The sequence below is a fragment of the Schistocerca americana genome, chromosome 7 (genome assembly GCF_021461395.2).
Source record: "Schistocerca americana isolate TAMUIC-IGC-003095 chromosome 7, iqSchAmer2.1, whole genome shotgun sequence".
In the NCBI taxonomy this organism is placed as follows: domain Eukaryota; kingdom Metazoa; phylum Arthropoda; class Insecta; order Orthoptera; family Acrididae; genus Schistocerca; species Schistocerca americana.
The window spans coordinates 285,509,226-285,531,699 of record NC_060125.1 but is presented as its reverse complement, the minus strand read 5'-3'; the positions used below and the strand labels follow the sequence as shown (position 1 = coordinate 285,531,699).

The following is a 22,474-nucleotide window of genomic DNA, read 5'->3' as shown; positions in this document are numbered from 1 at the left end:
TGTCTCCATACCACACTCGCGCAACGACGCTCTGAGCGTGTTTTTTTTTTTTTTTTTTTTTTTTTTTTTTTTGAATTGATTAGTTTGAACCTGGGAGCTGTTGCTGGTAAGGAGAAGCCAGACCACACATGACATGTAGAGTTCAGTGAGACTAGCAATGATATAATCAAATACTTAATGATTTCAGCGTCAGACCACTGCACTCCCTGTAAAAGAGTCTTAATACTAACAAAATTTAGTGTAACGGGTTCAATGCTTAACTATTTTTAGTTACCTGGTAAAATAACGTGGAAAAAAGCAGTTAAGTTTACCACTGGAATTTTTAATCTACTCACAAAACATTGTTTATAAATTCCACTATTGATAAAAGGACCGCCCGGGTTCCCGGGTTCGATTCCCGGCGGGGTCAGGGATTTTCTCTGCCTCGTGATGGCTGGGTGTTGTGTGCTGTCCTTAGGTTAGTTAGGTTTAAGTAGTTCTAAGTTCTAGGGGACTGATGACCATAGATGTTAAGTCCCATAGTGTTCAGAGCCATTTGAACCATTTTTTTGATAAAAGGAAATATTTAAATACAGGATGATAAAAACCAACTGCGTTCAACAAAAATGTGAACAAATATTCCCTGAATGTGTTTTCAAGTTCTCCAATGGATCGAAGGATGACCTATGCCATATCACATCTATAATCTAGGTTTAAATTAAGTTTCATGAATGAGAAAACTATCAAAAATGGTCTACAGAGACCCTCTCAGTTATCTTTAATTACTCATTTAACTTGTCGTAAATTACAGTGGCTGATGTGGCTTCTCAATAATTATATAACAGAAAACTCATCGCGTTTCAGATTTTAACTTCAAATAGCAAATGTGAATACCATGACCTTTAATTGACGATCTACACTAGTATTACGCAAAAAGGGGATGTAACAGATGAAACTTCTGCAGTTCTGAGTGAAGCCTTATGCGCGCGGCATCACGGAAATTGCCCGCATCTCGTGGTCGTGCGGTAGCGTTCTTGCTTCCCACGCCCGGGTTCCCGGGTTCGATTCCCGGCGGGGTCAGGGATTTTCTCTGCCTCGTGATGGCTGGGTGTTGTGTGCTGTCCTTAGGTTAGTTAGGTTTAAGTAGTTCTAAGTTCTAGGGGACTTATGACCACAGCAGTTGAGTCCCATAGTGCTCAGAGCCATTTTGAACCATCACGGGAATTCATTACCTTGTCGTTGGTTAGGCAGCGGCAGGGGGTGGAGGGCAGCGCAGCTCCACACATCTCCCCGTCTCGGAAGCAACTCTCTATAACTTCTCTTTACTACAATTTACCGAAGTTGGTTTAAGAAAAGCTATCTGGCTGTGAATCAGGGTCTCAATGTTAACCTTAAGCTCCACCTACAAAACTTCTTTCTATCCAATGAGAAACGTTATACTATTCGTGGTGGGGAAATGTTTTTAATGTTTGCAACGTAACAGAGACGCGTACAGTCTCACGCTAAAACTTGCAGCTGGTGTGGCCCTTTTAGTGTTATCGTAAGATCTATACTGTTCTTCTGGAGGGCTCCATCTTTTAACATGGGCTGGGGGTGGTCTTGGCGGTCGGCTGGCGACGTGGGTGTCCGTCCCTTATCGTAGGGCCTCCTAGCCTAGACGATTCTGCTCTCGGCTTCTGTTCTCGTTTCTTCCCTTGGAACTGCGTCTGTTTCACAGTGGGAAGGTATGGCATGCATTTAGGCGCTCTTGTGTTAGTCTGTGGTATTCCATTTGCTCATTCGTTGGTCGTATTACTTCGGTTAATTTAATGTCAGGATTTATTCGGAGCTATGTGACATACTGCCGGATTTGGTATCATGTCAGGGTTTTCATGTAAGGTGTTGGATTTGCCTGACACCTTACAAAACATGTCTTTATTCTCTACCTGTTGCAGTCACTCGTCACTGGAAGAGTATCAACAGAAAAATGAAAAATGTAGTGTATACATTATGTTTAGCAAATAAAGTTGAAACGAAGGTTAAAGGGATATATAAAAGAACTTATAAAGGCACATGTTAGATGGAAAAGCAGTTCATCTCTCCCTTAGATGTTTGGAAAGTACTCAACATTAAAATGACTGTGCATGCCCATTTGTCGCCGCTGTGGCAGAGCGGTTCTAGGCGCTTCAGTCCGGAACCGCGCTTCAGCTACGGTCTCAGATTCGAATCCTGCCTCGAGCATGGATGTGTGTAATGTCCTTAGTTAGTTAGGTTTAAGTAGTTCTAAGTCTATGGAACTGATGACCTCAGATGTGAAGTCCCATAGTGCTTAGAGCCAGTTGAACCATTTGAACCATGCCCATCTACTGTGCATCTTAACCTTAATAACCTTAAATAGAAAGAAATTGATCTTACAATAACAGAAGGAATTATCAAAAAACCTAATCATGGTTGACGAGACAACAACACAGATCACATCTTTAGTAACTCCAAAGGAATTCAATGCTATGTATGTTCTCCCATTTTCAGTGACGATTGTCAGCAAAAATATATACTGCCAGCGGTCAAAAGAGTAAAGCAACAAGGTGTATCTTAGAAAACTTAGTATTTACTGTGTGATTATATTGTAGCCTCAAGGAGACCATTAATATACGTAAGTCTAAGCTGAAATCGTTGCTGAAGTAGTAATACATACAAGTGGAGAAACGCATGAAGCGAAACAAAATACTGTTTGAATCCTCAATTGTCAACAGAAATCTTTGTAACCTAACACATATATCGCAAAAATTCATAGTTTATGCACAAGTTTCAGCTACTAAGTTACGTCAAAATAAAAGATAATAGGCTCCAAAATCTTTTATTGGAATTTTTCTAGTCTTGGCTTGTATATAGTTTCACATATAAAGAAAAACAGCCATTTATCAATTGTTACACAAGGAATGAATCAATTGATAATCAGCATATATTTACAAGTTGTTTCGTTAAACAACGTAAGTCACAAATGCTAGTCAATAAATTTGTGATACATGATTTTGAATCACACATCCCTTTAACCAAGGTCTTGGACACTAGATTACTTAGGTCTCGAAAAGTTACACATTTTAAGAACGGTAAGAGATGGGCCCTCTTACATGTATTACAATATTTTGAATCCTTCGTACCTTATATCCCTGGATCTGGGGCACTACAGTAATGTCACAAGCCACCGTAGCTTAGACTTTGGAATATAGATGATATCCGCAGTGGTCTCATATAACATCAACGAAATGGACATATGTGGGTAACGTCATGTAACTCTCATACAACCACCACAATTTGCATGTATGTTTGTGAGACATCAAAGGCACAGGAGTGATGTACACCATAAACTTCAGCCACACACCTAATTTCTCAACATCCCTCAATTTATGTTTTTCCTCTCATTTTTCCTTATTTTGTAAATTTATGATGGAACAATAGGGCAAAGCAGCCCGTACATGATAAAGCATGTTTGTCAAATTCGCTCTTTTCTATCCACGGGTTTGTGAAACAAACTAACAAACTAACAAACTAACAAAGTTTGTCAATTTAAGCCCACTTAAGAAGAAGATGGCTACCAATACAGACAATACATTTCTTGCATAGACTTCAGCATTGTGTATAAAGGAGAAAAAAAAAAAGACGCTGATCCATGGAACGGTTGAAATTGAGAGAGAAATATTCGCATGCATAGCTGCTAGGAGAAATAATAGATTCAGAACGTGGTGATTCCATCATCTCATTTCTAGTTAAAACAACGTCGTCTCCCAGTGGAGAATAAAATTTTTAACACCTCAGTTACTTCAACTTCATATTGCAGAAGAAGTCACAAGTATACCAGAACATTATATTTCACTATGTTATTTCGGAATGTTATATTGGACTAACACGCAATCCTCCAGGTCTCAGACAGAAAAATCGCTACCAAATGTTATATATCGACAGAATATCAAGGAAAACACCGATATAGTTTTTGATATGCACGGTCGTTCAGGAGAACACACATACACGGTAAATAATATTTACCACATGACCTATGGATCAGGGAAAGAATTACTGTGAGGGGCTGACGTGCAGAGCTCCTGCGTGGCAGTCGGTAGAGTTTTGGTTTGTCGTACCACATAGTCCGTATTCCAGTCCTGGAGGTGCTAATATTTTTACCGTAGAATGTGTGAATCTGTTATACGGGACAAGAAGTTCATGACATGTGAAAGGATGGTTCGGAGTTTATAGATGTACGACGGTGCTGCCATCTGACAGTCAGTTATTGTTATTATTATTATTGTTATTGTTGATATTATTATTACTGGGTATTAACACTCCATGATAATACTTCAGCAGGTGTGATGTAATTATTTCTTTATTATTCTGTTCCTATTGTTTTTTGGTGCTTATTCTGTGAAACTACAAATGTTCTCTGTAGGTTGACTACTTTCAGGTAAAAGAAACGAAAGTGGACTACCAGCAGAACACTGCTATAAACGACGAACAGTCCTTTTATTTGTCACGAAAGTTATGTCCCTTTTAACAGTCTCACATGTACTACAGTACAAAAAATGGTAGAAGCTAGGCACGGACGCGGGAACGATGGACTAACTTCCCAACATCAGCCCTATAAAACAGACGTTCCCAGTTCGCGTGCTCCGTACATCCTGCGCTGCCTATTACTTACCATTTACGCACATTCTCCTGAACGACGGCACACAGTGCAAACTACACCGAAGTTTAGATCGATACTCTTTCGTTGCACAACTTTCGGTAGCTGAGCCGTGCGCTGCTCGTGTTCATCCCGTTTATTGTTTGTCATCTTCTCTTACGGTACTGCCGTCTCGTTTTCTCATTCCATTTACTGGCGTCACTAAGTTCCTGCCTTAACTGCCCATAGTGGCAACAGCAGCGCTTATCGATAAGTACACTCTCGTACCATCTCTGGAGCGACCGATAGTATTTCCGGGTCGTCCTGTGTCGGGAGTTCGGTTGGAAAGTCAGCTGGGGATGGAGCAGCAACTGGGATGGAGCGCCAGCGAGGTCCTGGCAGCCAGTACTCGCCGACCGCTGGTGACGCACATGAACTGTCTTACCGACGATGATTGGAGCAGGACGACCATTCGTTGGTCGTTCGGTTGGTCGTCTCATCCGCCGTCCTGTATTTGGTCCTTTGACCGTTCCGTGCCTAGGCAGTCGGTCGGTTGGGGCAGAGCAGCGAGGAAGTCTCCAGAGTCGCCCACCGATCCTTGACACTAAAGTTGAGCGCTCACTTAACCTACTATCAAGCCTCAACTGCTACCACATCTCTTCGTTTGATACTGGTTGTCGCTTTCTGGGAGATTCCCGCGAGCAACAACGTGTGTGCATTGAAGTCGACTAGAAATCCTGTTCGGTGTTTAACTTAATTTAATCCATACCTTCATTAATGAAGTCTACCAGCGGTATATTCTGCACTATGGCCATTGACATTCCAGTTACCTGCGCTGGGCGTTGACGTAGTTCTCGGCAGTGTATATTCCTCGTCGTGTTAATGGTGTCCGTCATGGCGTGTAGTTCGACAGCTGAGGTGCTGTTGGTAGTTATGGGCGTTCATTCTGACTTGGCTGGATTGGGCACCAGTATCCAGAACGTTGTGCTATTGACATCTTGTTGTCGTTTTGCTGGTTAGGTGGAGCAGAGCTGATCTTTTGGTTAGTTCGTCGGATAACTTTTGGTTGAGTTGCCTTCCGATTTAGAGGTTGTCGGTCTGGTTGCCTGTCTCACCTAAACAAGCATTAGTGCTACTTCCCAGGCCGACCCTTGGAACCGTCTGATCGCCGCTCCTTGCGTTTTACATAGTGATTTCCTTTTAGTCTTAAGTACTCTGTGTGGCCCTCAGCTGGGTTGTAGCTTATTACAGTTGCAAGGCTTTTCCTCTTAGGCCTTAACCCGTAGAAAAGAAAAAATTGTTTGGCCGGCCGAAGTGGCCGTGCGGTTAAAGGCGCTGCAGTCTGGAACCGCAAGACCGCTACGGTCGCAGGTTTAAATCCTGCTTCGGGCATGGATGTTTGTGATGTCCTTAGGTTAGTTAGGTTTAACTAGTTCTAAGTTCTAGGGGACTAATTACCTCAGCAGTTGAGTCCCATAGTGCTCAGAGCCATTTGAACCATTTTGAAGAAATTGTTTCTTGTTTGCTATGTGACCTTCAGTCGAGTGTCAGCCTTTCAAAATTGAAATTGAAAATTTCTTGTGTCTAGGCCTTAAGCTGTTAATTTGTTTCAAGTTGGTATGTGGCTTTCAGTCGAGTTTTCGGTCTTTTTCAAATCAAAAATTGAAAAATTTTGTCTAGGCTTCATGCCGTAAGAAATATTTTTTAGTTTGTATGGGCCTTCAGCCGAGTTTTCAAAAATGGTTCAAATGGCTCTGAGCACTATGGAACTCAACATCTTAGGTCAGAAGTCCCCTAGAACTTAGAACTACTTAAACCTAACTAACCTAAGGACATCACACACACCCATGCCCGAGGCAGGATTCGAACCTGCGACCGTAGCAGTCCCGCGGTTCCGGACTGCAGCGCCAGAACCGCACGGCCACCGCGGCCGGCGCCGAGTTTTCGAGCTTAAATAAAAAACTGGAAATATCTTTGCCTGGGCTTTAAGCCGTGAGATTGTTTGGGTTTTGTATGTGGCCTTCAGCTGAGTTTTGTCTGAAGCATTTTAGGATAAAACCTTTAGCCTATTTTAGTTGTAGTTTAGAAGCTCTTCCCTTTAGATCTTCAGCCGTAAAATCGTTTTCTGCATGGTGTGTGGCCTTCAGTCCAGTTTTAATCTCTCTTAAATTAAAAATTCAGAATCCTTGTCTTGCCCTTAGGTCATAAGATTGTTATTCTTTAGTATGAGGCCTTCAGCCGAGTTTTACACGAAATATTTTAAGATAAGGCCTTCAGCCTTTTCAAATTGAAAGCTCTTCCTCCTAGGCCTTAAGCAGTTAAATTGTATTGTCATATGCGTCCTTCAGCCGAGTTTTCAGCTTGTTTAGATTAAACATTGAAAATCTTTCTCGGCCTTAAGCCGTAACACTGTTCTTGATAAATGTGTGGTCTTCAGCCGAGTTCTATGGGAAAAATTTAAGCTAAGGTTTTCAACCTATTTATATTGAAGATAAAAAATGTTTTCTAAAGAAGAACTCTTGTACCTTAATTCCTTGCTTAGGCCTTGTGCCTTGGGTTTTCGATGTGGCCTTCAGCCGATCTAAATTAAATCAAAGGGGTCTTCCGTTAAAACCTTGACAGTTTTTGATTCTTGCTTGTGTGATTGTGTGTTTTAACAAATAAAGTTCACATGTTGAGTGCAACTAACTGTAACTTATTTCGGCCTCTTTCCACAAATATAACCTCATCCGCTCTGTCGTGCTAACCCAGGGATTTCAGTACCGATCTGACTGTCTGAGCCCTGGAGGACTGGTGAGAACGCCACCTGTACAATGTCCTCAATACTTTGCAAGTGACAGTCGTGATCAGAAGAGTGTCTTATATAGCTGTGAGTGCATTATGTTGCAGCTAAGTGAAATAGAACGTGGCAAATTTTTCGAGTTCGTTCGGTTGGTGCTACCGTGACAAAGATGGTTGAAATGATAGATATTTCAATGGGCTCCGTATTGAAGATATACACCGCAGAAAAGGAAAACGAAAAACCAGTATCTTCTAAGTCACAACGAAGACGAAAGAGTGTGCTGAGCAGCCGTATCAGACGGTCATTGAAGAGGACTGTGAAGAAAAATAGGGGACGGCAGCTGCTAAAGTCACTGCAGAACTGAAGGTCGCACTTGCGAAGTCAGCATCAAAACAACGCGAGGGGAGCTGCATAGGCACGGCACTGCAGGTTTTTTCAGTCATAAAACATGCTCCTAGAGATCACCAACTACTCTCTGTATACATAATCAAACGGCATCATCCTCTAGTTCACGTGACCGAAGCCAAAGACATCAAAGCAAAGAGTATGATACAGGGCACAAAAGCACAAAAAGCAATAATAACACCATCATAAAACCAATTGTGGATGCCCTGGCGCTCGCTAAGGCGACACCCTTATCTTAATCATTGCTCACACCACACCAACTAGCTCATCTCTGCAGTAATGTAGGCACAGGAGAGAAGCATACAATCAAAGTATACAAGTGGCTGCCATGTAAGGGAAATCAGTTTCGTGAACTGGCCCTATAGGGACAGAAACATGTAAAGTATAAGCAAACCAACGTTCCTTTAAAAACAAAATTAGAGGAAAGTAGAAAACAAGTTTTAAATTTGACTTTAAAAGCTAATACAATTTTAACAACAGTTTTCAGACTGGAGGAACCAGAACCAAAATTTTGGCAATCAAAATTACATAAACGCATGGAGCCGAAACTGAAGATCATTTTGGATAAACGCTCCGCCCAAAGTTTCTGTTATGAACGTTTGCATTAGTTCACATATTGCGTCGTGTTCTCATTTCACTTACTTCATTTCTTTATTGCATATTTGAAGACTTTTAAGTGGAATCTTGGAGCAGATCGTATATTTTATAAGTTTCATCGTGTAATATCATTAGCTGTTCGACAATACGAACATATACTGTTTTCTTAAAGAACATCAAAGAAGCAATAGTGGTTTACAAAGAAAATTAAGCAAAATAGAAACTTCAGATGAAGTGAAGGAAACGGATGGTGTTACGTAGAAATGTTAGTAATTTAGAAGAAAATAACACAATTTTAAGAAAGGATACTGTGGTGTGCGTACTGTAAGACCTTCGGTACACACACCGTCAGATTATTTGACTTGTCGCTATAAAGAAGTAGGCGAGTGTCATCAATATGTCTCGTGGTCTTATCGTGGCGTGTTTATCTTCTGCCGTTAGGTCAAACGATAGAAATGCCACTTGCACGCTTAGAGTAGCAGATTGACGGTGACCAACTGTAAACAGAACTTGATTAATTTTCACACACATTTATTAAAATAATAACAAGCATAAAAATAACTTAACTTGGTTCTGGATGCTATTTACAATTGACAATGTGAAGTTCCTTTGGTCTTGGTACGTTAATCTTATTCTCACATATCTGATACTTGACATAGTGTCTATACATTTCTCTTCATGGGTATATACAGGAATTTGATAACCTTATTAGGCGCAGACTGAAACTTGACTACAGAGTAATTCAGACTAAGGCAGACTGATGCAAACTGACTAATCGGGGGTCTGTACACTCGTTATAATACCTCGAGCGTTCAGGTATCACTGCGCGAGTGTCATCCGCGAGGAGAAAAGGTTCTACGTTGGCAGCAATCTCATTCGCTCAGTTACTTATTAATACGCGGATCGGCGAAAGCAGAATTTGGTCCGTCTCTAAGACAGCGCCCTCTCGTAGAGCGGAGACGGACGAGCGCTGCGTCTGCGCTGTTGTGCTTAGCGGGGCGCGTTCTAGTGGGAAAGTTGTGTACGCGCTGACTACTCGGAACAATGTACACAACAGATAGACGCCTGTCACCATCATTGGTCCGAAAGGAAAGATCCAAATTGCATAGAGCCTTCGGTTTGATGTATAAAATTTTCGTTGTAGCACTGTTCTGCCTTTACCAGCAGAACATCGTCACCATCTTACCAGTGACGTCGTTGCAGGATGATACAAGATACCTCAGCAGAGTGGCCGATCAGCGATTTTTTTTTTTTTTTGGTTGACAGCACAGAAACCACTTCCGAAAGGCGAACTTACATCACCAGCGTGAAATCGCTGCGATAGCAGAACGGCTGGGGCAATGATGTCATGCTTGCCCAATGGCAACGCCTTCCGCCTCACTTGTGTTGTGGCATAAGAGAGAGAAGTACTTCCGTTTTAGACACAACTGCTACCTGGCTTGTACGAGTATTGCGCATTTTAGACAGGCAGCATTCGTAACCGCCAGCGGCCCATTGGATAGGAGGTCGACTCCAGTCCACGGCTGGAAACAGGTCAAGAAGCTGCTTCTACCGGCTGCTGTATCCACTACCTGCGTTTCTCCTGTCCTGTCCGTGTGAAGGCTCCTGACTTGGTGCGTTCTATAAGGCGGACCACCTGTTGGCTAAATTCTGTCTATTGCTGGCCTCCTACTCTGGAGATCTATGTTCCAGGCCTGGGCCATCCGTACGCCCAGCTGTCATCGCATGTACGGCCAAACTCTTTTGTTGCTCAACACCTGGTGCAGGAACACATCACCACCGTCAGCTAACATTATCCGCGTTGGGATCCACAATTTGATTCTACAGACCAGCGTGCATCCAGCACCAGTCGGTACAGTTACGTGCTCCAGCTGTCTCATACTTCCCTTCTTCGTTAAGTCAGCGCACATATTACTGGAGTGCTCACAAAAGTCGCCCCATCCGACCACAACCTACTAACTAGAGAAGCTTCATAGACCGACTCCGACCTGTGCCTCCATGGTGTTATCTACCAGCTAACCCCACCACAGCTGACGTTTTCTGCTTTCTTGGTGGGACGTCAGGCATCCTCGAGATACCCAAGCAGCACACCACTACAGCCACATCTAGGGTGGTGACACTCAGACCTGCCTCTGTTCGCCAGCAGACCAGCTCCACCTCAAACAGTAAATATCGTTAACCCCTTGCCTCTTTATTGGTCACATAATTTGTATATTGGTGGTAAATTTCCTAAAATTAATGACGCGTGACCCAGAGACAACAGTATTCCGTCACTGTTTGCAAAGCATTACGAGATTCTGTGTTAAGTGTTGGTTCTGGAGCCATTAAATACGCTCCAGTCCTCCAACTATTCACTGTAAACACAATCACTGAGCAGGATCCAATTTTGTGCTCTTTACTTAAGAGAAAGAAATCGCGGTTAGTTTGGTGTAAGGTTCAGGACAATAAAGCCCAAGACGGATAACAGCACCGAATAACATGAGTAAAACAGTTGCAGGTGTACTTGCTACTTTCTACAGTTCTCTCTGTTAAGTGTTTTCGTAGTAACATTTTCTCTGTCAATATGTCTAGGACTGCCCTTTGGTCTGGCTTCCTGAAGAAGTTGTATATGATGACGTGAATTATCATTTGTCATTTGGTCTGTATATGGAAGGTGCTGGTGTGGGATGCACATTTCCTGCATCAGCATTTCTGGTTCGTACAGACTTTCACCCAGTATAAGTGTGTGACTTGAAATTTTCCCAGCGTATCGAAAATTCCACATGATTTCGGGATTGCAGCCGGATCTCATCGACTTCTTTCCACGATATTTCGGCTGTCAACCTTACAGCCATCTTCAGGCGAGTGTTTGAAACTGGAGATTGCTAGTGCAAGTCGCTCCATTTATATGTAAAAGTGCCGCAGGCGCGCATGCTCAAGTTACCGTAGCATGCGCGCCACCTGTCGATTCCAAGGCCCTCTACAATATAACAGCATATATGGAGCGCAAACGAATGCGTGAAAAAAGTAAAACATGCACGCAGACGTGTCCAAAACAATAAAATGCAAAATTTCAATATTAAAATTAAAATTACTTGTCGCTCGACATGTCAGAAGCCATAAAAAGTTTTCTTTTGGTTGAAATTAACGAAATCAACGGTTCCCAGGCCTTATTCAATAAAAAGCCGCCATCACGAATAATGAGATTATCAGCTGAACGTATTTCCACGGATTCCTTCACAACTGAATCCCAGAAGGATCTCCTCCTCCTCCGAATAATCCATAGTATGTCCTGTGGAAATACATTGGTCGGCCATGGCCGACTTACTGGGCAGTAAAAGGCGAGTGTGGCGCTCATGTTCAACGCAGCGATCGTGTACTGTGCGTGTGGTTTGACCAATGTAGGCTTTCCCACATTCGCACGGTATTTTATAAATTCCAGCCTTCCGTAATCCCAGATCATCCTTGGCTGAGCCCAGAAGAGCACGAGTCTTTGTAGGTGGCTGGAAGATTGCTTTCACATGATGTTTCTTTAAAATTCTGTCTACTTTCGATGAAATGTTCCCGACATATGGGAGAAATGCTCTGGACTTAAACACCTCCTTATCCTCTTGATCTTGTGCATCTCCGGCGGTACTCCGCAAGGTTACCGCCCTTCGATGGGCCATTCCAGCACTAATCGAAGTGCTAGGTTTTTCAGGTGCCAGCCAGCCAGCCAGCCAGCCAGCCCAGCAGCAGCAGCAGCAGCAGCACTCCCGGTCCCGGTCCCAGTCACGGTCCCGGCCAGCAGCAGTGGTCCCGGCCAGCAGCAGCGGTCCAGCCTGCAGCAGCCAGCCAGCCAGTTCAGTGCAGTAGCAGCAGTAGCAGCAGCAGCAGCGTTCCAGCCAGCCCAGCGGCAGCAGCAGCAGCAGCAGCAGCAGCCCCAGCCCCGTCCGCAGCAGCAGCAGCAGCAGCTGTGGCATTCCTGCCACCCGCCGTCGCCGTCGCCGTCGCCAGCAGCGTGGGACTCTGGTCTTCGTCCGTCTCCGTCTTCCACCTGCGACCGAACCGCCGAATCCATCCATCAGTAAATGGGGTATGTTCTCAAGTGACTCCGTTGTTTTAACCCCTCCACTGACAGAATGACCCGCTTCCTACTTCCGTATGTATAAAGCCAATACGGACTTGTAGCTGTCACGCCTTTGCGCTTACTGCTACGTATTTTAACCGTAAATAGCTCAGCCCTAATGGTAAGAGTTAGTAGTGAATTCTGGCGTTATTAATCTTTGAAGACAGCACAGCTGCCACAAGCTCAGCTCACTTTTACTCCGCTCCTACCCTCGCCATTACACCACATTAACTAGGTGCTACATGGACCTTGCTAAATTCACTTGCGTATACATTTTTGACCGTTACTCGCCAGTATTTACCTATTGGATTAGTACACTCCTAACCGGACTATTTCTCAAAGAGCTGTGATGATTGAACGGGTTCGATCCACGGCCTACAGTGCCCTACAGTTCACACGGTAACACTGCCTACCTGACCCACTTAACTTGGTAGTGAGCTTATGTATCCAATCACCACTGCTAGCAGCAGTGGGTAATCCTATCAGCACGACGAGAGCAGCAGACTTATCGTCGAATCCTCCTGAAAATACTTATAACTACGGTCGCCAGCTCTGAAGGAGCAAAAGAATAAATCAATTTTTTGGCTCGTTTCAAAGTGAAACGGCTTGAGTTGAATTTTGAACTTAATTCTGAATATTACTATTTCTGATCATTCTAGGTGATTCTACAAAGCAAATACTCTCTCAATTTCTGTGAGTTGGCTTGGTAATTACCACCAAGACAACTTATGCAACTTAGGTTAACAAAATTCTATCCTTCAACTTATTTAATGATTTTGGATATTACTCTTTGGCCAATTGCTATAGAATTAGTTAAGTGACTTTACTTGAAAGGTTACTCAGAAAAATTTAAGTAACTATAAATAGGCGACTCATTCTGGTGTGACCATTGCTCTTTTCTGGTTCTTATACGCTAAAGTATTCTACACCCAAAAGAATTGTAAATGGAAGAGGCGATGGTGGCCTCAGTCTGATTTCACTACACTATGTTTCAGGTTACTACACTTTACAATGAACAACATGCGTCGTAATTTTACTCATTACTATATTCTGTCTTCTGCACTTGCACAAAAGAAAACTGGTATTCTCCTTTTACATGTATACAAAGTTCGACTTAACAATTTCAAGCAGTCTTGCCTTGGGTAGACGTGTCGGTGCTGGTGGTGAGATGCATGTGGCTAACGCAGCTCTTCCTCTTCACGCCTCGTGCCCTTAATGGCGGCTGGAACTACGAGCTGTAGCACTCGTATAAGCTACTGCGCGTCCGCCATAAAATCTGGGCGCAGGAACTCTTACAATCAGCCCCAGTGGCATAGAGACGGCTTCGACAACCATTCGTCGCGTTCTACTCCACAAACGGCGACGATATTCTCCTTTTCGCTGTTGCACAGTCACTTTTGCGTGAGCACAGTTATGCACGTCCGCTCACGTCAACACTCCCCAGGCCATTCCATTGTTCAGTCCCTGTGTCTCCAGCTACCTCTAGCTACACTCGTATCACCAAGAGTGGGGGCGTTCCCCTACCACTTTTTCACCGAAATCATTTAGTATTTAAGAATATTTATCTTTATTACCCTGGAGTTCATACCAGTCATAATAATTTACTACTAGCGCTTTATAACATTAAATCATACAGTAATAGCTTATAATTTCCAAGAAAAAGAATACATTTGACTCCGATAGCTTAGCGCATTGTCTGAGACAGCGCTAATTCCCAGTTTCGCCAATAGATGGCATCAGGGTGCACTCCCTGGCAGTCTCACACCAGCGCGCCCGTTTCCGACGCGCGGGCTCCAAATTACTGTCAGCCCACCATCATTTCAGTTCCATTACACATGCCCCACTTCTTATTGAAGTATCTAACAGTGATAATTCAATAAGAAGTCTCTCCTATAATGAATCTGAAATGTTCGTTAAGCTTTTTACCAAGGGTTTTCCCTTTCTTACTGATACACCTCGGTACTTATATTATTTATTTAAAATTAAACACCAATTCTTTCTATCTTTCCTGCTAAACATTACATAAATGATTTACATATATTCTTTACAATTTTCTTACATCTAAACACAGTACACTTTAAACATTTTTTTTACAAAAATTTTAAATACACTTCTTTTATCTCAGGCAAGTAAAACACACGTTATGCGCCTATTACTTTATAGCCCGTCCTTTTCACTTTACCTCCTCACTTTTCTACCTCTTCCACAACACTTATTTACACATCTATTAAGGCTTTCTTAGAAGCTCAGTCTTTCCCAGTCTGTTTAGTCTCTACTTAAACTAGAAGTTTCATTAGAATACTGCAACATATTTTAGTGAACATTTACCTTTCACATAGAACAAAAGAAACAAAACTATTTACATATTGGTTTACTTTAATATTTATTTATATATTTATTTTCAATCTGGTAGAATTCGTGGTTCATACCTTTTGAGATCCACTATGTTTCTTACTCCCAGGCGTTTGCCTGTTAATGGGTACTCTAAATAATAAGCGTTCACATTGGGTATGGACACTATTTTAAATGGTCCATTATATATATATTTAAATTTGCTGATCTCGTTATTAATTTCACTTGTCTTTTCATGTGTTTTTACAAGAACGAGATCACCTATTTTGAATTTAGGATTCCTTACTTTTTCGTCATGACGACGAATTCTCGCATCTGCTTGTTTTCTCATCTTGTCTTTTACTAAGTTCTTTTTACTATCATAATCTAATTCAACTCTATCTGGAAATTCTAGTAGGTCTTCTACTAGACTTTTACTTCTCGTCTTTTTCAGGATTTCTTCTGGAGTAAATCCAGTGCTCTCGTTTGTTAATGAATTCATGATTTCTTCGAATTCACTCACATAAATGCCCCACTTCTTGTGGTTACTATGGCAGTACGTCCTAAATAACCGACCTATCTCACGCATATATCTTTCTGCCGGATTGCTTGATGGGTGATAAGCTGAGATATGTACCACTTCTACCTGTTTCTCAGTTATCCCATCCTTCCACATTTTTGAGCAAAACTGAACACCATTATCTGATAGTATTCTCTTTGGCTTCCCTACTTTCACAAGATAATCACACACCATTTTATCATACACAGCTCTGGCAGTAGCTTTTCTCAAGGGATATAGCTTTATATACTTTGAGAAAAGTTCAACTGATACAAATATGTACACAAAACCCCCCATGGTTTTCGGTAATGGTCCAAAGATATCTACTGCTACTATTTCTAATAGTTCATCAGGTTTTATTGATTGCATGGGCCCCTTGATTAGTTGCATTTGTTACTTTCGCCTTTTGGCATAGATCACAAGATCTTATCCTCTGTGCTACCCTTCGTGCCATGTTGTTAAAGGTAATGCATTCATCTAACTTATCGGTACACTTCCGTGCACCACAATGGCCATATGCCAAGTGAACATAGTCTATCAGCACTTCAGTGTGTCGTTCCGGCCAACATACTCTCCACTTCCCTGGATTATTTAATCTTTGAAGATACAGTACACCTTTATGTATTTTATATGAAGCCCTTATGTTAGTTGCGTCCAGATTGTCAAACTTGACCTTTACCGACTTGAGTGCATCATCATCACTTTGATATCTTCGCATATTCCGACATATTTCCCTAATTTTTTCTCTTCCTTCCGCTTTTTTGAAGTAATTCACCTCAAAAACATCTTCCCTATCCTTTACACTTTCTAGTGTCTCACATCCTTCCGGTAATCTCGACAAAGCATCCGGTACTGCATGTTCTTTCCCTTTAACATACTTGATCTCTATATCAAATTGTTGTAAAAACAGCGCCCATCTGGTCAACCTGTTATGTAACAATCTGCAGTCCTTCAAAAATATTAAAGCTTTGTGGTCTGTATGGACCACAGTCTTATGCCCCCATAAGAAAAGTTGAAATTTCCTAAAACCCCATACTATAGCTAAAGCCTCCTTCTCTGAAACCGTATAGTTTCTTTCGTACTTAGACATGGTTCTACTCGCAAATGCTATTTGTCTATGAGTTTTTTTCCCATCCATCATTACCTCCTGAAATATGGATACTCCCAATCCATAATCTGAACTATCTGTTGCCATGTGGAATGGTTCACACAGGTCAGGGTGCCATAACTTTATGTTTTTAGCCAAATTGTCTTTTAGCTGGTTGAATGCTGTTTCACATTCCTCAGTCCATATATACACACTGTTCTTCTTAAGTAGGTTGTTCAGATGTGGGCTATTGAACACCTGATCATCCACATACTTACGATAAAAGGAACAAAGTCCTATAAACGACTTTAGTTGTTTTTTATTCTTGGGAGCCGGACAATTTCTTATTGCTTTGACTTTATCGGGATCCTTTTCAATTCCCTCTGGTGTTACTATGTGACCTAAAAACTTTATTTCTTTCTTCACAAACTCGCATTTTTTCAGGTTCAGGGTCATTCCTCCTTTAATTAAACCTTGGACACCCTGTCGCATAACTCCATGTGCTCTTCCCATGTCCTTGTAGCAATTAACAAATCATCTACATAAACCGTGATTAGCGAACTAAGTTCACTCCCTAAAATTTTGTCTAAAGCCCGAATGAACACTGAAACGGAAGTATTTAGGCCAAATGGTACCACTGTGAAATGGTAGCATTTGCCATTGAATAAAAATGCCGTGTACTTCCTAGCCTCCTCACTTAATGGAATTTGCCAGTATCCTGCAGTTAGGTCTAAACTAGTCATGTACTTTACACCATTAAACTTCTGCAATAAATTATCTATGTTCTCTGGACGATCCAACTCCCTCTTCACTACTTTATTCAGAGTACGAGCATCTATCACTATTCGTACACTTCCATCCTTCTTACCTACTATTACCAGTGGGTTATTATATGGGCTAGAACTCCGTTCAATGACCCCACATGAAACCATTTTATCTATTTCTTTTTGAACTGCTCCTTTCTTAGACACGGGTACATTATATGGTGGTTTAAAGAAAGGTTCATGCTCCTCTACCTCCATGCAGTACTCATAATTTATCAGTCGTCCCGGTTTGTCCGAAAATACCTCCTGATTTTCTTTCAGAATTTGCCATAGATCCTCCCTTTGGGCATCAGATAATCCTTCCGTTTTATCCACTACATTTCGAAGGAGTGTCTCCTTATTTCCATCTTCAACTATCTGCCTCACGAGAAACCAATCGAATTTTTGACCTATTCCTGAATCATGATCATCTCTAAATTCTATCCATCTCAGCTGGTTCTCTTCCATTACTCTAGATGATTCAAATGGTATTTCTAATACCTCACTATCAACTTTACAAACTATTATCCCTTTGTCACAATCTATAATTACTTTCTGTTTTATTAACCAGTCAATGCCTAAAATGATCTCGGCACTGAGCTCTGGAACTACTAAAAATGCATTCGAAAATAGCTTGTTTTTTATCTTAAATTCCATCATCACTTGATGTTTAACAGGTTTACTACATTTCCCTGTCGCCCCTATCACTTTAACACCTGTTACTGGCATCATGACTACTCCTCGTTGCTCTTTGATCATCTCAAAAAATGCTTGCAAAATAGCACTTATTTGAGCACCCGTATCCAACAATACATATAAATCGTATCCACATATATTAATGGGTAGGATTGTTTGCATCCTATTGTCCTCTTTCATACTTTCTTTATCTTCCCATAATAAATCCTTTTCCACCGCCAAGTCTTGCCATATTATTTTTCCGGTTTTTATACTGACCATTCCATCTGGAGGTTTCTTTCTCCTTTTCATCCTAAATTCTTTCACCACTTTTTCCAATAGTCCTTCGTCTAGGCTCTTTAATGCCATCTCATTCTCATTCGAATCTGTCATGCCTGAACTCTCGGTTGCAGAATCGGAAACTTTCTCTACTTCTTTTTCTCCCTGGATGCTTTCTGATGATTCTGACGATAATTCCTCCTCCTTAGAAATATGACCTTCTTCGGATTCAAATAATTCTTGCAAATTATAATCCATTTCTCTACTTTCCCTTTGTTGGATAGTACATTCGCCACTCTTACTTTCATTATTTTCCCCTACTAATGGAATTCCAGTCTCACTCAACTCATTGGCTTCAGTACTACAGGGATCACAACACTCTTTCCCTTGGTTAGATACACTTTCTCTAATTTCTTTAAAAGAATCTTCATCACACTCATGTACTCTTGCTGTCACTAGGTACACATCATAATCGGTATGGCTCTCTAACACTGTCATATTCGGGTCCAAATTAATCACTTGAGTGGAAGATCTTTCTAATTGTGCTGGCTGGCTTTTGAGCTGATGTACATATTCTGCATATGAGGTAATTTCTGAATCGGCATGCGTCTCTGCACTATGCCCCTTTTTCTTATCCACCCTTTCCTCTTTAATTGCTTCTCGATGCGATTCGTCGACTACTCGTACGAACCTTTTACCATAAGTCACATCACTCCTACCTTGCCCCTGCCTCTCTGCACAGTTGCCATCCCTACCGACAAACAACGCCTTCTCTCACTCTTCCATCATCAATTCGTCACTCTGACCTCGAATTGTACTTATTTCATTCACGTGACCCTTCACATCCGACCGATATTCTTTTCCTGCTTCATTTCCCTTAATAATTCCTCCCTGCTCTCTCTCCTCTGTTTGTATCCCTGCATTAGACTTCGCAAAGTTTCGTTTATGTAACTGCTCTTCAGGCGAACGACGCACTATCCTACTATAGTACTGACTACTCCGATCTTCCCTATATTAGGGCCATTTCTTTCTTTCCGCGCGCGTTAGGCCCTTGACCTGCGCGGTATTTAGTTTTCCTGATTTTGATAATGCATCCCGTTTCCCTGATAGTGTCCTCTCCCTCGCTGAGATTTACCTCCTCGACCTCTTCCTCTCATCATGTTAATTTGCGGTTCATTCCTACCACCTTTTACTATTCCATTCTGATTTCTGAAACCTCGAAACTCTCTAGTTTCACGCCACCTATCTTCATTCTCGATTTTTTCTAAAAATTCATCGAATGTTCGATGAGTGCCTCCTACATAACGCTTTGAATCGTCAGGTAGCTTTTTCCACAACTCCCACACTATCTCCGATTCTGATCTACGATCTTTAAGATACTCCATACGCTTGAACCATCCTTCACAGTATTCTTTCATGAGCCCACGCCCATGTTCTGGCATTCTGGCGACAACGAATTCTCTCCACAACCTATCCCTCTGTTGTGTGCCCCAGAATTCCTCAAGGAACTTTTCTTTGAAGTCTGTAAACTTCAAATTGTCGATATTCAAATTCAATCCCCACGTTTAGCATGACCTGCTAAAGCGTCTATTACTAAATTAATTTTTTCTTTATCCGACATGTGTGTTGGTAAGACACGTTCACAATTTTTTATAAAATCCATTGGATGCCATCCACCTTGTTTCTTTTGAGGATCGTATTTTTCCTCCCTACTCAGTATTTCCGATTTTTGCATTACCAATGGGATACCACTACAGTTAAGAAACGTCTGATTCTGAACTTGCTGACTTAACAATTTTATCTCATTACGCAGTGTATTTTCCTGCTCCTGCACACATGCATCAAAACTCAACATGGTATTGCGCAGTGTTTCAATATCAGCTGCCGTTTCTTTAACAATCTCTTTCTTTACAACTGGTACTATCACCTGTAATTTACTTTCAATTATCGGTTCTAATTTTTCACTAACCAAAGGTTCCACTGATTTCTCTATTCTCTGAATTTCGGTATCAAATCTTTTCTCTATTTCTGTGACTTTTCTCTGAACATTTGTTATTTCAGCCCTAATGCTATTTACTGATTGGTTTACCTCTGTGATACGCTGGCTTTGCGTATTCAAAATATCTAAATTGGCTTTTATTTTACCAGATAGGTTTTCATCCAGTTGGGATATATGACTAGCCATTTCTGCTTTCAAACTAGCATTCCCTTCTCGAATTTGTGCCATCATACTATTTAACAAACTTGTTAATTCCATATCCTCTCCCTTGTGACTTGCATCCACAGATACATTGGGTTCACTTTTCACTACCTTTGGTTTCACTTCCCGTTCCTCCTGTTTTGTGAGTGTGGATTCATCTATAGGATTTTCCAACCCTACAACAGTATCTATGGTCCCTAATTCTGGGTCTGACCTTGTAATGTTTTCGTCTTGCTTGTTACTATTCGACTCCATCTTATGCTGCTGTATTTCGTGCCTAATAGAAATGTTTATTAAACCAAGTATTACTTGTTTAACTCCTACTATTGGACCTTCTTTTGCTGCTTTGCAGGTTGTCGTCTTGAACTTACCAATTGTGGTATATTTGTCTACAACAGAATTTAAAATTAAAATTTTTCTTGAAACTACAAGTTTATATAAAACACTTTTATTGCAGCCATTATTCTACAAACTTGGTAAGTCCTGTCACGGTCGCCACATGCGACCGAACCGCCGAATCCTTCCATCAGTAAATGGGGTATGTTCTCAAGTGACTCCGTTGTTTTAACCCCTCCACTGACAGAATGACCCGCTTCCTACTTCCGTATGTATAAAGCCAATACGGACTTGTAGCTGTCACGCCTTTGCGCTTACTGCTACGTATTTTAACCGTAAATAGCTCAGCCCTAATGGTAAGAGTTAGTAGTGAATTCTGGCGTTATTAATCTTTGAAGACAGCACAGCTGCCACAAGCTCAGCTCACTTTTACTCCACTCCTACCCTCGCCATTACACCACATTAACTAGGTGCTACATGGACCTTGCTAAATTCACTTGCGTATACATTTTTGACCGTTACTCGCCAGTATTTACCTATTGGATTAGTACACTCCTAACCGGACTATTTCTCAAAGAGCTGTGATGATTGAACGGGTTTGATCCACGGCCTACAGTGCCCTACAGTTCACACGGTAACACTGCCTACCTGACCCACTTAACTTGGTAGTGAGCTTATGTATCCAATCACCACTGCTAGCAGCAGTGGGTAATCCTATCAGCACGACGAGAGCAGCAGACTTACCGTCGAATCCTCCTGAAAATACTTATAACTACGGTCGCCAGCTCTGAAGGAGCAAAAGAATAAATCAATTTTTTGGCTCGTTTCAAAGTGAAACGGCTTGAGTTGAATTTTAAACTTAATTCTGAATATTACTATTTCTGATCATTCTAGGTGATTCTACAAAGCAAATACTCTCTCAATTTCTGTGAGTTGGCTTGGTAATTACCACCAAGACAACTTATGCAACTTAGGTTGACAAAATTCTATCCTTCAACTTATTTAATGATTTTGGATATTACTCTTTGGCCAATTGCTATAGAATTAGTTAAGTGACTTTACTTGAAAGGTTACTCAGAAAAATTTAAGTAACTATAAATAGGCGACTCATTCTGGTGTGACCATTGCTCTTTTCTGGTTCTTATACGCTAAAGTATTCTACACCCAAAAGAATTGTAAATGGAAGAGGCGATGGTGGCCTCAGTCTGATTTCACTACACTATGTTTCAGGTTACTACACTTTACAATGAACAACATGCGTCGTAATTTTACTCATTACTATATTCTGTCTTCTGCACTTGCACAAAAGAAAACTGGTATTCTCCTTTTACATGTATACAAAGTTCGACTTCACAATTTCAAGCAGTCTTGCCTTGGGTAGACGTGTCGGTGCTGGTGGTGAGATGCATGTGGCTAACGCAGCTCTTCCTCTTCACGCCTCGTGCCCTTAATGGCGGCTGGAACTACGAGCTGTAGCACTCGTATAAGCTACTGCGCGTCCGCCATAAAATCTGGGCGCAGGAACTCTTACAATCAGCCCCAGTGGCATAGAGACGGCTTCGACAACCATTCGTCGCGTTCTACTCCACAAACGGCGACGATATTCTCCTTTTCGCTGTTGCACAGTCACTTTTGCGTGAGCACAGTTATGCACGTCCGCTCACGTCAACACTCCCCAGGCCATTCCATTGTTCAGTCCCTGTGTCTCCAGCTACCTCTAG

General features: G+C 41.7%; 1 pseudogene; it reads right to left on the bottom strand.

Moving 5' to 3' along the window:
- Positions 1–20,672, bottom strand: part of LOC124622877 — a 39,644-nt pseudogene extending 18,972 nt beyond the window's left edge.
- Between the last annotated feature and the right edge of the window lie 1,802 nt (positions 20,673–22,474).